This window comes from Cyanistes caeruleus, chromosome 6 (genome assembly GCF_971803275.1).
Source record: "Cyanistes caeruleus chromosome 6, bCyaCae1.hap1.1, whole genome shotgun sequence".
Classification (NCBI taxonomy): Eukaryota; Metazoa; Chordata; class Aves; order Passeriformes; family Paridae; genus Cyanistes; species Cyanistes caeruleus.
This window is the reverse complement of record NC_141706.1, coordinates 59,472,833-59,484,964: the sequence shown is the minus strand read 5'-3', so window position 1 is coordinate 59,484,964 and position 12,132 is coordinate 59,472,833. Positions and strand designations below refer to the sequence as shown.

At 41.4% G+C, this 12,132-nt stretch overlaps 1 protein-coding gene across 6 annotated transcripts in view; it reads right to left on the bottom strand.

The window, feature by feature from the left end:
- The window catches only part of KIF26A (kinesin family member 26A), a 96,524-nt gene that overhangs the window by 50,105 nt on the left and 34,287 nt on the right, over positions 1-12,132 (bottom strand). The gene's annotated exons all lie outside the window — the stretch shown is intronic.

The following is a 12,132-nucleotide window of genomic DNA, read 5'->3' as shown; positions in this document are numbered from 1 at the left end:
CACCATCCAAAGTGACAGGATTTTCCAGCACAGCCATATGCAGCTCTCCCTGAGAAGCTACATCTCTCAGGTGATGAGAAAGGCTCAGGTATGACAAAATTTGTCAGGTCTAGGTCATTTACCCTGAAGAAAGAACACTAAAGACAAGTAATGGGACCCTCCTGGGCCTGGACACTCCAATTTGTCACACCACAAATAAAAAAAAAAGGGTTGTTTTGTTTAAACTAAATGGACCTCCCTCATCTCAACAAATACTTTTCTGAGGACTGTGTTTTCTGTGGAAAACACAATTCTTTAGAGAAATTTGAGCAACTTTTGACTTTTCCAAGTGTTCAAGTCTGCACAGAGAGAAGGCTCCAGACGGCAGCTGAGAGAGAACTGTGCTTCTCCATTTAATGAATTTTCATAAATCATTAATGATCAAATGCAGAAAGCACAGCCTTGTCACTATAAAGTGTTACTGACTGCACTGAATATTTAAAATGTCATAAGGCTCCACATCCAGAGAGTAACGTTTGTTTCAATTTTCTAAAAAAATATTTGCTGGACAAAAGCCATTGGAAAAAACCAAAAACCCTCTGGAAAGATGCTAAACCTCAAAGGAAGGATTTCCAAAACTGCTCTATAGGACCCCTTCCTTCTACTCTCTCCAAAACCACATGAAAACTGGCACCAGTAAGAACACAGCAAGGATGACATTTGAAAATGTCACACCAAGCGTTTTGCACGTGCAGGCATGAGCAATGTCTTGGTGCTTCGTGTCAGTGCCTGTGTCATGGACAGGAGGGTTTTGGGACCAGGTCCCAGAACCCATCCTGAGGACATGGGGGCAAGTCAGCCACAGTGCATTCCCAGCTGGCAGCATCCACACACACAGCTGAAGATGGCAGGGCCACAACAAGCAGTTACAGCCTGAGTTGTTCCCAGTTAAGAGGGCAAAAGCCTGGGGGAAAGGGCAGGATGAGATGGAGTTGACCTGACATCCTCAGGCAGCACTAGGGGAGGTGTGCAGGGCAGGATGGGGACACCCCCTGTCCCATCCCTGATTCCCAGCACACAGGCTCACTGTTGTGACTAGATGGCAGGAAACATCTGCCCAGGCTTAAGCAAGTCAGACTAGTCCAAAATTACACTATAAAGTTTGCCCTAGATTAAATTTCCAGATACACAGGACTCTGTCAGGCCATTACCATCCAAAGGACAATTACAATTGTAACAAGCTTTTTACATATTTGAAGTGCCAAGCCAAAAACTAAGCCATAATGTTTCCAGTTTTCTGAGTATTTCCATTCTCTGGACATTAACCTTTGTCAAGAGAATGACCAGGGATCCAAAAAAGCCAAACAAGGTCATGCCACTTGGTCTCTGAAATGCATGCAAAATATCCATCTGGCAACAGGCAAGAAAAACACAGGTCTATAAAAATCTATAGAAAAATAGACCAGTCCCAGGATAATACTGTCATGGCAGAAGAAAACCAAAAGGTTGGGTAAAGCTGTAAAAGAGTATCGAGAACAGAATCACTAACAAGGGAATGAAGAAAATTGCAAGAGTCTCTACGAATCTGACACACATCTGTTTATCAGAATCACAATGCCATATAATTTATTTTATATTTCAAAAAATTGGTCCTATAATGAAAGCACTTAACAGGACATTCAGGTGAAGCACTAAGTGCTCTGGTACAGCCTGAGTCTGTACTGGTGACTTTTTCCCCTTTTCTAGCTTTTTTTACCCCTTTCTGACTAGCAGGCAGAGAGGATTTTGAGAATTTGCTCTAACTTACTATTTCCCCCTTTCTGACTAGAACGTCACAGTCAATTAAATTGCAAAAACTGCTTGATGTAATGATTTTGCAAACTATTAAACCTACTGTTTATGTATGATAAAACAATAATTTTCCACCTAAATGATTCATGCAAAGACTCTTATGACCTACTACCACTGAGTGGAACAAACGTGACGTAAATCTTGAGCTGGATAATGCTTACACTATAAACCCTTCTTTCCCATAAGCGTGGATAAGTCCTGCATGCGTCTCCTGTGAGAAATGTCTCCTCCTGACTGATGAGCATTACATAAAGTTAACAGGGCAGCATATGCCAGGCTGAAGTGAAACGTGTTCTGGATAAACTTTTTACTGCCATTTGGCATTGTTTCTGCCAAGGCTCATTATAAAGCAAGTAGGGCATTTTATAACTACAATACACTACTGTAGTCATTTATAACCTGCAGCTGTGATGTGGTAACAAGAATGACTAAACCTGTAGTTTCAGACTTTTATATGCATCTCGTGTTCAATGTAAATCAAATGCAGAGCATAATATCCCTTCTCTCAAAAAAGGCTTCTCAGCTACAAGAGTTGCTAATGCCTGGCTTATGATCAATCTCTGAAGATGAAGCAGAAGGAGAAAAATTATAGAGAAGTAGAATTAAATAGAAATAGGAGGCCCATCTGCTGTCACAGACTGGAAAGTAATACAGGCGATCCAAAGGCAACCTCAGAGTTCTTGCTTTTTGAAATAATATCTGAATTACTAAAACAGGTTTAAGGTTTGGATCTTTACCAGCAAAAATCACTAGCAGTCTGTGCTCCATGCAAAAAGGACCTCATCCTTTTGGGCAGGGCACAGCTACATCCAGTACTGGCATCCTTGGACATACCAGGATGGAGAATCAGCAGGTTCTCCCTTCTGACCAAGGGCATTTGATCTCAGTCTGACCCAGATCTCTCCTAAACCATGATATCTGGTCCTTGAAAAAATTATTAGGGTTCTGGGCAGGCCTCAGTCTACAAAATGGAGCATCACTCTTTTCTTCCTTCAGATTGGCAATGTGGGAAATCCCAGCAGGCAGGCCTCTGGTAGTGCAAAGATGTCAGCAGGCAGTGACAGACCAATTCCTTCACATTTAAGCTATTCAGGACACTCACAGCAGAAGACACAGCTGGCAATGCTCTTTTCTCTTTCCTTCTTCACAGCGATCTGACTGCCAGCCACATGAACACCCTCCTATCTGCACACAGAAACCCACCACCTGGAAAGTCAGGAGGTCATGAAATGAGCTACCAACAGGGACTCAGATCCTGCTGCACATTAACACTCTCAAATGAGGACTTTTCATGTGCAGTGGATTTAAAACAGCCAGGCTAGAGAAACTGTTTCTTCTAATGCCGCTAGGCAAGCATCAGACAGTGTTGCCCAGAGCCTTCCCTGTTGACTTCTATTACAATAGGTATAGCCTCCAAAGCCAAAATATCTAGCTGTGTACTTCCCTAGGTATTTATTTAAATGGACAAATATACAATAAAAATCCCTGCTTTTTGTCAAAGGCTGATATGAGCAAGCAAAGGAATTCATTAACAGGCTCATAATAATGCAAATTTCTGTCATTTTAGGATTGGGTTTCCTATAAAAAGATAAATGCTTTTCCATTAGGACTGACTTCCATGGGCCAGATGTGTTTCTAACAGCCACTAAACACTAAACACAGGAGACATGCAGAGCTTTGAACTGGGAGAACTTGTGTCACCTTCCTGACTCCACAACAGCATTTCTCAATGATTTGGGCAACTCAACAAAACTTCACCATGTCTTGATTACTCTCTATTCAGTAAAAGAAATTCCCATGTTCCTAGTTTCATTAAAATCACTGTATTGTTATAATGATTGACATACAATGTCATCAAATAAAGCAAAGGTGGACAGAGATTGTCATACCTAATTTCTATCTCAATCACACTTGAACTGCTTGTATATTAGATGTAGCTGCTTTAAAAAGAACATCCCTTGGGATCAATTTGCCTGACAGCTACCACATGGAAGGCACCCACTGACTAGTAGTTCACTTGAATAGGTACAAGCCCTCATTATCTGAAGGGAAAAACTGGCTCTTAATTACACCCGTATTTAGAGACCAAGGTTCAGTTACAGGCAAGCTCATGAAGCAGCATTTAAGTTTGCAAAGACAAGGACAGCTGTAATCATTGGGATCATTGTTGAAGGACACCAAGGTCTCAAATCAGGGACAGAGCTGTGCAGGTGACACTCTTCTCTTGTGGGTGTTCCTGCCAACCCTGCTGTTTGCTCCCAGTATTGAGGCCATGTAACCCAGATGTGATTCACCACGAACAGAGTGAAATCCCCAAGCCTGCAGACATCCCAAAGCTCTTTCAAGTAATGAAATGCCAATAATAAAACATTTCAGAAGAAATTTCCAAGCGTGGCTGTGCAAAGAAGTGTCAAGTGAGATTTGACATAGGTAAGACCACATAAAAGGGCAAAAACAACATAAACGACTCCTCAACAACACTGAGCTCAAAACTTGCTTGGAAGATTTAAGGGTCATTGACAGTTCCTCTAAATCAAGATGTAGCAGCAGCCAAAAAAAAAACCAGCAAGCAAATTTTGGATATCACAAGGCAGGGCACAAAGAACAAGGGCAGTGTCCACATAGTGAGCACCACTCACTGCATCTCAAGACAGGGTGGTGGAGTAAGGGAAAGACAAGCAGAAAGACAAGCAAATAAATAGTCAAGAAGACAAAGCAGGTGCCCTAGGAGGAGAGAATGAAAGAGGCTGGGACTCTTGCTTGAGGAAAGCCTGACTGAGGCTTACAAAATCATGGAGGTACAGAATAAATTGAATGCAAGTGAATACTTCTTTGCACTGGGGTAGTGAACTCATGGAACCTGCTGGCATACAGAAGCCTGTGGAGCTTGAGAGTGTTTCAGGGTCAGACAGGGTTTGGATAAATTCCTGAACAGCAGATCCCTAAACAGACCCTAAAGGGAACAAACAGGTATGTGTCCCTGTGAATTCTCCAGCTGAGCATGCTGGGGAGTATGAGCAGACTGCAGAAAGCAGCCAGGCTCCACAGCTCTCCCTAAATACCATTTCCAGCTTCACTGCTGGAGACAGCCCTGGGCTAGACAAGATACAGCTGAGACTCAGCAGGATATTACTAATGTTCTTATCATTCCCATTCAAATCTTTTCAAGAGAACCTTAGTGTAACTAGCAAGAGGAGTTTGCACTATTCCCATATCCCCTATCAGTATTTCAGAGTCATCAGGAGAAGCTGACAAGACTCAAGGAGATGTCTACACAGCTACCTTGAATGAACAAACTAGACCTTTCCCAAGCCAGGCATCACAAGGGCCATTCTCCCCTTCTTTATCCTTCCATTGCTACCTAACCCATAAAACAGTCTTGTACAACTCCAACCTTCTTTTTTGAGAAGCACAACAGAGACAGTTGTGAATGGCAGATCCACTATCTTTACCCAACAACACTAAAAACACAGAAACAGCCTCATGCCTACAGCACCTTTCAAATTCTTCTTTCACATAAGGTATCACAAAAGAACAAACTCATCCATATTTGAAATAGTAGCAGCCATGCAAATCCAGAGGAATTAACTCAATTGTCTCTTCTCCAGGCTAAACAGGCCCAGCTCCCTCAGCCTTTTCTCATAAGAGAGATTCTGGAGAATTTTCTCCCCTCATCATCTTCAAAGCCCCTCCATGGGACCCTCTCCAGGAGCTCTGTGTCTTTCTTGAACAGAGGAGCCCAGAACTGGACACAGCACTCCAGATGTGGTTTCAACCAGGGCTGAGCAGAGGTGCAGGATCATGTGCCTCAGTCTGCTGGCAATGCTCTTCCTAATGCAGCCCTGAATTCCACTGGCCTTCTTGTTCACTAGAGCACTGCTGGCTCGTGGTAAACTTGCTGTCTACAAGGACCCCCAGAGCTCTTCCCGGTAGGTCAGTTCTGTACTGGTACATGGGGTTAATCCTCCCCCGCTGCAGAACCCTGCACTTGCTTTGGCTGAATTTCATTATGTTCCTCTCTATCCACATCTCCTGCCTGTCCAGGCATTGCTGGATGGCAGCACAGCACTTTGTGGTACCAGCCACTCCTCAGCAAACTTCCCAGGGCTGCACTCTGACCCTCCATGCAAGGCATTGATGAATACAATGAACCAAACTGGAATCAGCACAGACCCCTGGGGAACACCACTGGCTACAGGGCTCCAAGCAGACTCTGCATCACTGATCAGAACCAAGGTCCAGCACAGCACCTGTCCTCACTGGTTCTTCTGTCATTTGGAGAAGAAAATTATCATCAACACATTCCAGGAACCTCCTAGATTGCTTATGCCCTGCTGTGGTGTCCCTCCAACAGGTATCAGGGTGGTTGAGGTCCCTCATGAGGACCAGGACTTCTGAACATGAGGTTGTTCCTATCTGTCTTTGGAGGAGCTATCAACACAATCTTCCTGGTTGGGCAGCCCACTCTCTATATTGTCACTGTGAAATTATCTCATTGTAGTTTTAAAGTTCTATTTATAAGTCTAATAATCCCATCATTGATTACAGTGACTGTATTCAAATTATAAATCCATTAGCTGCTCAACAATGAAATAAAATCAATAATGCACGTAAATGGGGAAAAAAGGAATTTAAATGCATACATTAATGTCACTTGAAGTAGTGCTATTTTATGCACCATCTCTAACAAAACTGTGTCACATCATTAGCAATAATGTGAAAAATCTTTTTCAATTAACAGAACTGATTTGATGCTATGTTCACTAAAGTGGCAATCCATTCCATTAAGCACACACATACAAAACGCTTGAAATATCTATGAACTCTATCCATACATCATAAATTCTCTCCTAAGTACTAAAACACAAAAATAGATACATCATTTTCTATTGATGCTTTTTAAACCTCCTGTCAGAAGCTACCAGGCACTTCAGTGACTCTAGCTGCAAGGAACAAAGAGCACCAATTTTTGCCCCATGCTCAGCTGCTCATGCCACAAAACAAGAGGAGATGCTTTCAGCAATGCTCATACTGTGCACAGCTCAACCATCTGAAGGCCCAGACCCTCAACATGTCATCATTCCAGTAAAAAGCCTGTTGAGAAAATGTCAAATTCAAAGCACTTTAAAAAAAAAATAAATAGATGAAGTTCAAATACTGTTCTACACAATCAGGACAACTGGCCAATCCTACCTGCATACAGCTGTACAAATTAGTTCCTGTCATGTTCTAAACAGATACCACTGCAAGACTTTCCCCTTCACCAGCCTGCACTAGACTAAGCTCAGCCTGAATTTATTTGGTTTCTCTGCTGCATTAACTTCTGAAGCCAAAGGGTATAATTCATCTGCGGCCCCCCTTAACCCATGTAGCCCATGCAACAGTAGCCTCAAAAAAGCTGTTCTTTCTCAAATCTAGGATGACACCACCTCTGAGCTTCAGCCACAAAGTATGAACCTTCCTTGTATGGTGACTTCTAGTGCAGGGGGGGCATGGGGGGCATTGATTATCAGTTCACCAAAGGATTTGGAGTGTAGCAAATTCAGAGAATAAATGGACCAGCAGGAAGCAAAAGACACTGAAGGAAGCAAAGTGAACAGAAAAGGCCAAAGAAACAAGTTGAAATGCAAGAGCAGAAAATTTAAATATTTGGGGTATTTAGTGCTTATGATACACTTGCTAGATGAGAGAATTAACTGCGGGACAAAGGAAAATCCATTGGATTATCATTTTCACATAATCTCTAAAGTCTGCTTGTGTTAAATCTATCTCTGATGAGTTATAGGTGAAGTCTGCGCAAACATTCCTTATTATTGCCTGTTGAACTCAATTGTCAACAGAGGCAAGCGTGGACTTGTTTCCTCATGAGAGCTGTAATAATAACTGCTTAGCCTGGAGGGGTGAAAGATCAAAAGAACTGGTTTCAGGTGGTTATTTGAGCCACAAGAGGGTCTGAGTCCTCAAAGAGTTACCCCGTCCCACAACTGTAAAACCAATACTATGGTGGAAGTGTCAAACACAATAAAAAGAAATGCAATCCACACCCTCAGCCAAGAAAATGTTCATTTCCATCTTGTAGCCAATAACCTCTCTGTTAACTCTCAGTATTTTTCCTGTATCACTGTGATACCTGGAAATACATTAAAAAGTAACTTTGTTTTCACCTTCAGCACCCTACACTGGGGACAGTCTAGAATAAGAGAGCACAAAGGTCCCATCAACTACCAAAAACAGAGGGCTACACTTTCAGCTGCACGTTTAAGGCTGAATTCCAGCCCACTCTTTCTAAGCCAGTCTGCTCACTGGCTGCTGGGGCAGGGTCTCACTGGGAGTGGCAGTGTTGTCCTCCCACATCACACCCCTCCCTCTGCATTCACCAAGGCACCAAAGCTCAAAGCAAGGCATGACTGCCCAGCTGACATGCTGCAGTCACAGAAAAGGTCTTTTCCATGGGAACATAAAATAGATTAGTATGAGAAAGCATTTAGTAACTTGGACCAAAAGGTTTCCTTCTGCTTGAGACTTGTGGAGGGTGACCAACAGTAACTTTGAAAATTAAGTTTTTTTACCACCCCCCTTTCCTTTATGCACTTCCTCTACAAGAGCAGTGACACCACCACTATTGGAGCTAAGGGGCAAACAGAAAAGCCTCAGTGCAGTCCCTGCCTCACCATCTGCCTAGCATTGACTTCTTGAGGATGAAGATGTTATACGTGGAGTCTGAGAAATGTCCCAAAGCTCAAAGACATCCATATGTCTCATGGACAAGATTTATGGTCAATGCACTGTATTTTAATTGTTTCATTACAAAATATATTTCCCACATTGTATTAATAAAAGGTCACTGAAAAAGCTATCAAGAAGGGTTTTAAAAATTAATTTAAAAATCCATTTGGCATGACATTTATCAAAGTAAAAAAGTAAATGCTGGAAAGTAAATCTTGTCATTGTTCTGTTTTCCACAGTCAGCTTTTTATTGCATCTTTTAAACAAAATGTAAGCCACCCTTGCTATAAACAAAGAGGCTTTACTCTACTCTCAGACAAATCCATCTGGTTTAGATTAGGGTAAGCAGAAGACTTATTCAAACTACAGGAAAGCCTGAATTGTGACTAAAATAACTCCTAGGTTTTTCACGTAAGACAAATAAACATAAGCTCTGTGCTGTTCTGTGTACATGTGCTGTGCTGTGGGTGAACCCTCCCACTCTGAACCTCACAGACCCAAGTAATAAACTTATACCTAAATTTAAATTTGTGAATACTCTCAAGAACATACATTGAGCTTTTGATAATTTTAAAGTTTTGCATGCATAGGCTTTAAAAGTTTTACTTAAGGCACTTCAAATTTTTTAGTGCTCCAACTTTTTCAATTTCTTAATGGTGCATTTTTTAATGTATTTTTAAATCCACTTACAAATTGGTAAATTCTCAAGTAACCACAACACTTTACCTTATAACCAGTGCCAGTTGTATATATTCAAGTAAGAAATACAGTGTGACCAAGATTTCACTTTGTGTAAGATGAAAGAAAAAGCAATTTGCAAATAAGCTCTTTTTCACTGAGATGTCTTTATATCACATGGCATGGCTACTTTAACACTTTCATGCAGTACATAACACTGCATAATAATAATAACACAGTCAATTTTAAAAATACAGTAAGACCTCTTTTTTTCTACGATACACAATAAATGCAGATATTTCTAATAGGCATACAAGGTGTACAAGTGGTTTTAATGTTCTACCTCTCAGCCAGATTCCAAGACATCTGGGGAGCCCAAATTCCCCTCAGTCCTCTCCTTTTGCATTAAACTGGGTGGCAGTGCTGAGCACTGCTAATGTGTTTTTTTCATTTGAGTAGTAACCTTATATTCACTTGTCAGGTCTAGAAATAAAAACATCAATATAAAACTGTTTATTAATTATAGTTGTCAGGTGTCCAGCACAAATCAGCTGCCTTACCCAGAGTTACACCAGCTCCCTCCCTTTAACTGTGTTCACTGTCTGCTCAGACAACTTATCACTGCTATTGGTGATTATTTTCTGTAATTTTTCAGAACAGGCCACTTGGGTAAAGCAGCTGATTACATCTTCACCTTCTGCACCTTGATTGCAATCCTAGTCCTCCCCTCCCTGAACCTTCCTCCAGATCCTTAATTACTGTTCCCCTTCACAGCTCCCAAAGCCCATGGTTATTATTTTGGTTTGAGCACCCACACTATGCCTCAAACACACGTTCCTGTTCAAAAAATTTATAATCTATATAATGGATTTTTCACACTTGAACTCCAATCACATATTAAAAATTTACGATGTCCTGCACTTCTGACCCCAAACATTCAGCCCAGAAGTGTTTTCACAACCATAAGTGACATTACAAGATAATACATGCGAGTTTGGGAGGGAGATGAGAGGAGCAGAAATCAAACCTTTTTTTTTATTTTCTCTACACAGACAATTCCATTCCCAACACTATTAGAATTAACCATGAACAAAAAATACAGATCCTGGAGAAACGTGGGTGGCTGCAAGGTCTCCTGAGGTTTGGTAGATGTACACTGGGGTGTATTTTCACACCCAGAAGGCACTAGGTACACAGTAGCCTGCATCCAAAAAAGGATTTGCTCCTCATAACTGATCTGGGCCCTACCAGTACCAGCTGGAAGCCACAGGGACCACTGGAGGACAAGGCAGGCCAAGACAGACATCCAAGATGAGAAGGACAGAGAATTTCTTGGAAATGCCTGCTGGTCTTTCACAGCCACAAAGGAAGCCTCAGTAATTATTTTATAATAAATACCTGGGCTTTTGGCAATTAAAAATATTTGAGATGAACCCTAGCCTTTACCTTTGTCTTCCCAAATTTGTAAAATTAATCATGCCCACTTCATATGCAGCAGTGAGTTAAATTACTGGGAGGGTAGGCACTGGGTAGGAGCCTCCCACCAGGGAGTTCAGCACCTGTTTCAAGTACCCTTTAGTAAGGAAAAAAGGTGTAAGTACAGATTCCCAGTGAAACAGGAGTATTTACAGGGTGGTCAGAATAACTGGTGCCACAACCAAGAGTGGAAACTCCCTGGGAAAAGAGCCATCTTTTTCTTCTGCATTTGTGCAGTATGTTGCCTAAATGGGGGTTGGAGTCTTAAAAATCCAGTCACACGTAATAAATAGTACATTCAGTGCTGTTCTTTCTACTGCAGTAGTTCTTGCTGCAGAATTCCTCTAGCCAGACCAGCTTTGCTCCACAAGACAGGAAGTATTACTAAAGACAGACATCACTAAAAGTATGTATATGCACAGTTCTCTTCTGGGTTAATCTGAAACCTAAACCCTGTCTCTAACTTAAGGAAAGAAAAGACAAAATTATCTCTCTAACCAGAAAAAAAGAAAAAAGTAAATCAATCAAATAAACTTTTCTAATAGGGAAGGAAGTTTAGATGTGAGAATCAATCAAACTTGGAAAATCCCAGTCATTGAAAATTTGTAAAAAGATGTAAGATAAGAATTGGACAAGAATGTCCTGCAGTGGATACTGTCCTAGACAAGGGCTAGACTAGCTGTTTCCTGAAATTTCTCCAATCCTATTTCCTTCAACACCTGTGATTCCTCAGGGGAAGAGCGTAGGGGAAGCACCCACCCAAACAACTTCATCAGACACAAGGCTCTTAACAATACAAAAGGCAGAGGAAGAATTCCGACAGACACAAGAAGCACCATCTGGAAAGAGATGCACTCACAGTCTTCAGTAACTACATTGGGGTTTAAATGAATAAAATAAATAAGGAGAGAGGAGAGATAAAACAACTGAAGACTAGCTTCTCTCCAAAAACTGCTTATAAATCTGAACGATCCTTGCAGATGACTGGATCACATCCAAGCTGCCTCCAACACTTGCAGTGTTTGTCCTTTCGTTAAAGGTCACTGTTTTCCAGGCTACTGAGTTTCTTTGCACATTTCTAAATCACACTTAAGCTCTGCTGCATTATACACATTTTTCCTTCACAGGGGTTAAATGAGGCAACAGTTTTATCTTAGAATAGCACAGTGGTTAGGGAAGACCACATCTATCAGTCAGCATGGTTAAGCAGGAAGAAATCTGTAGCTGGCTGTAACTGAATTATTCAGAACAAGAATAAGGGCAGACAAAGAATGAGCAGACAAATACTTCTGCTTTCAGAGTGCAGGCTTCTTAGCCCAGCAGCTTTCCCATTTTTCTTTCTCTGTTTCTGTGATATACAAAGAACTTAAAAGGCAATTTAAATGTAACATCATACACCATACATGGCCAAATTGATCCCTA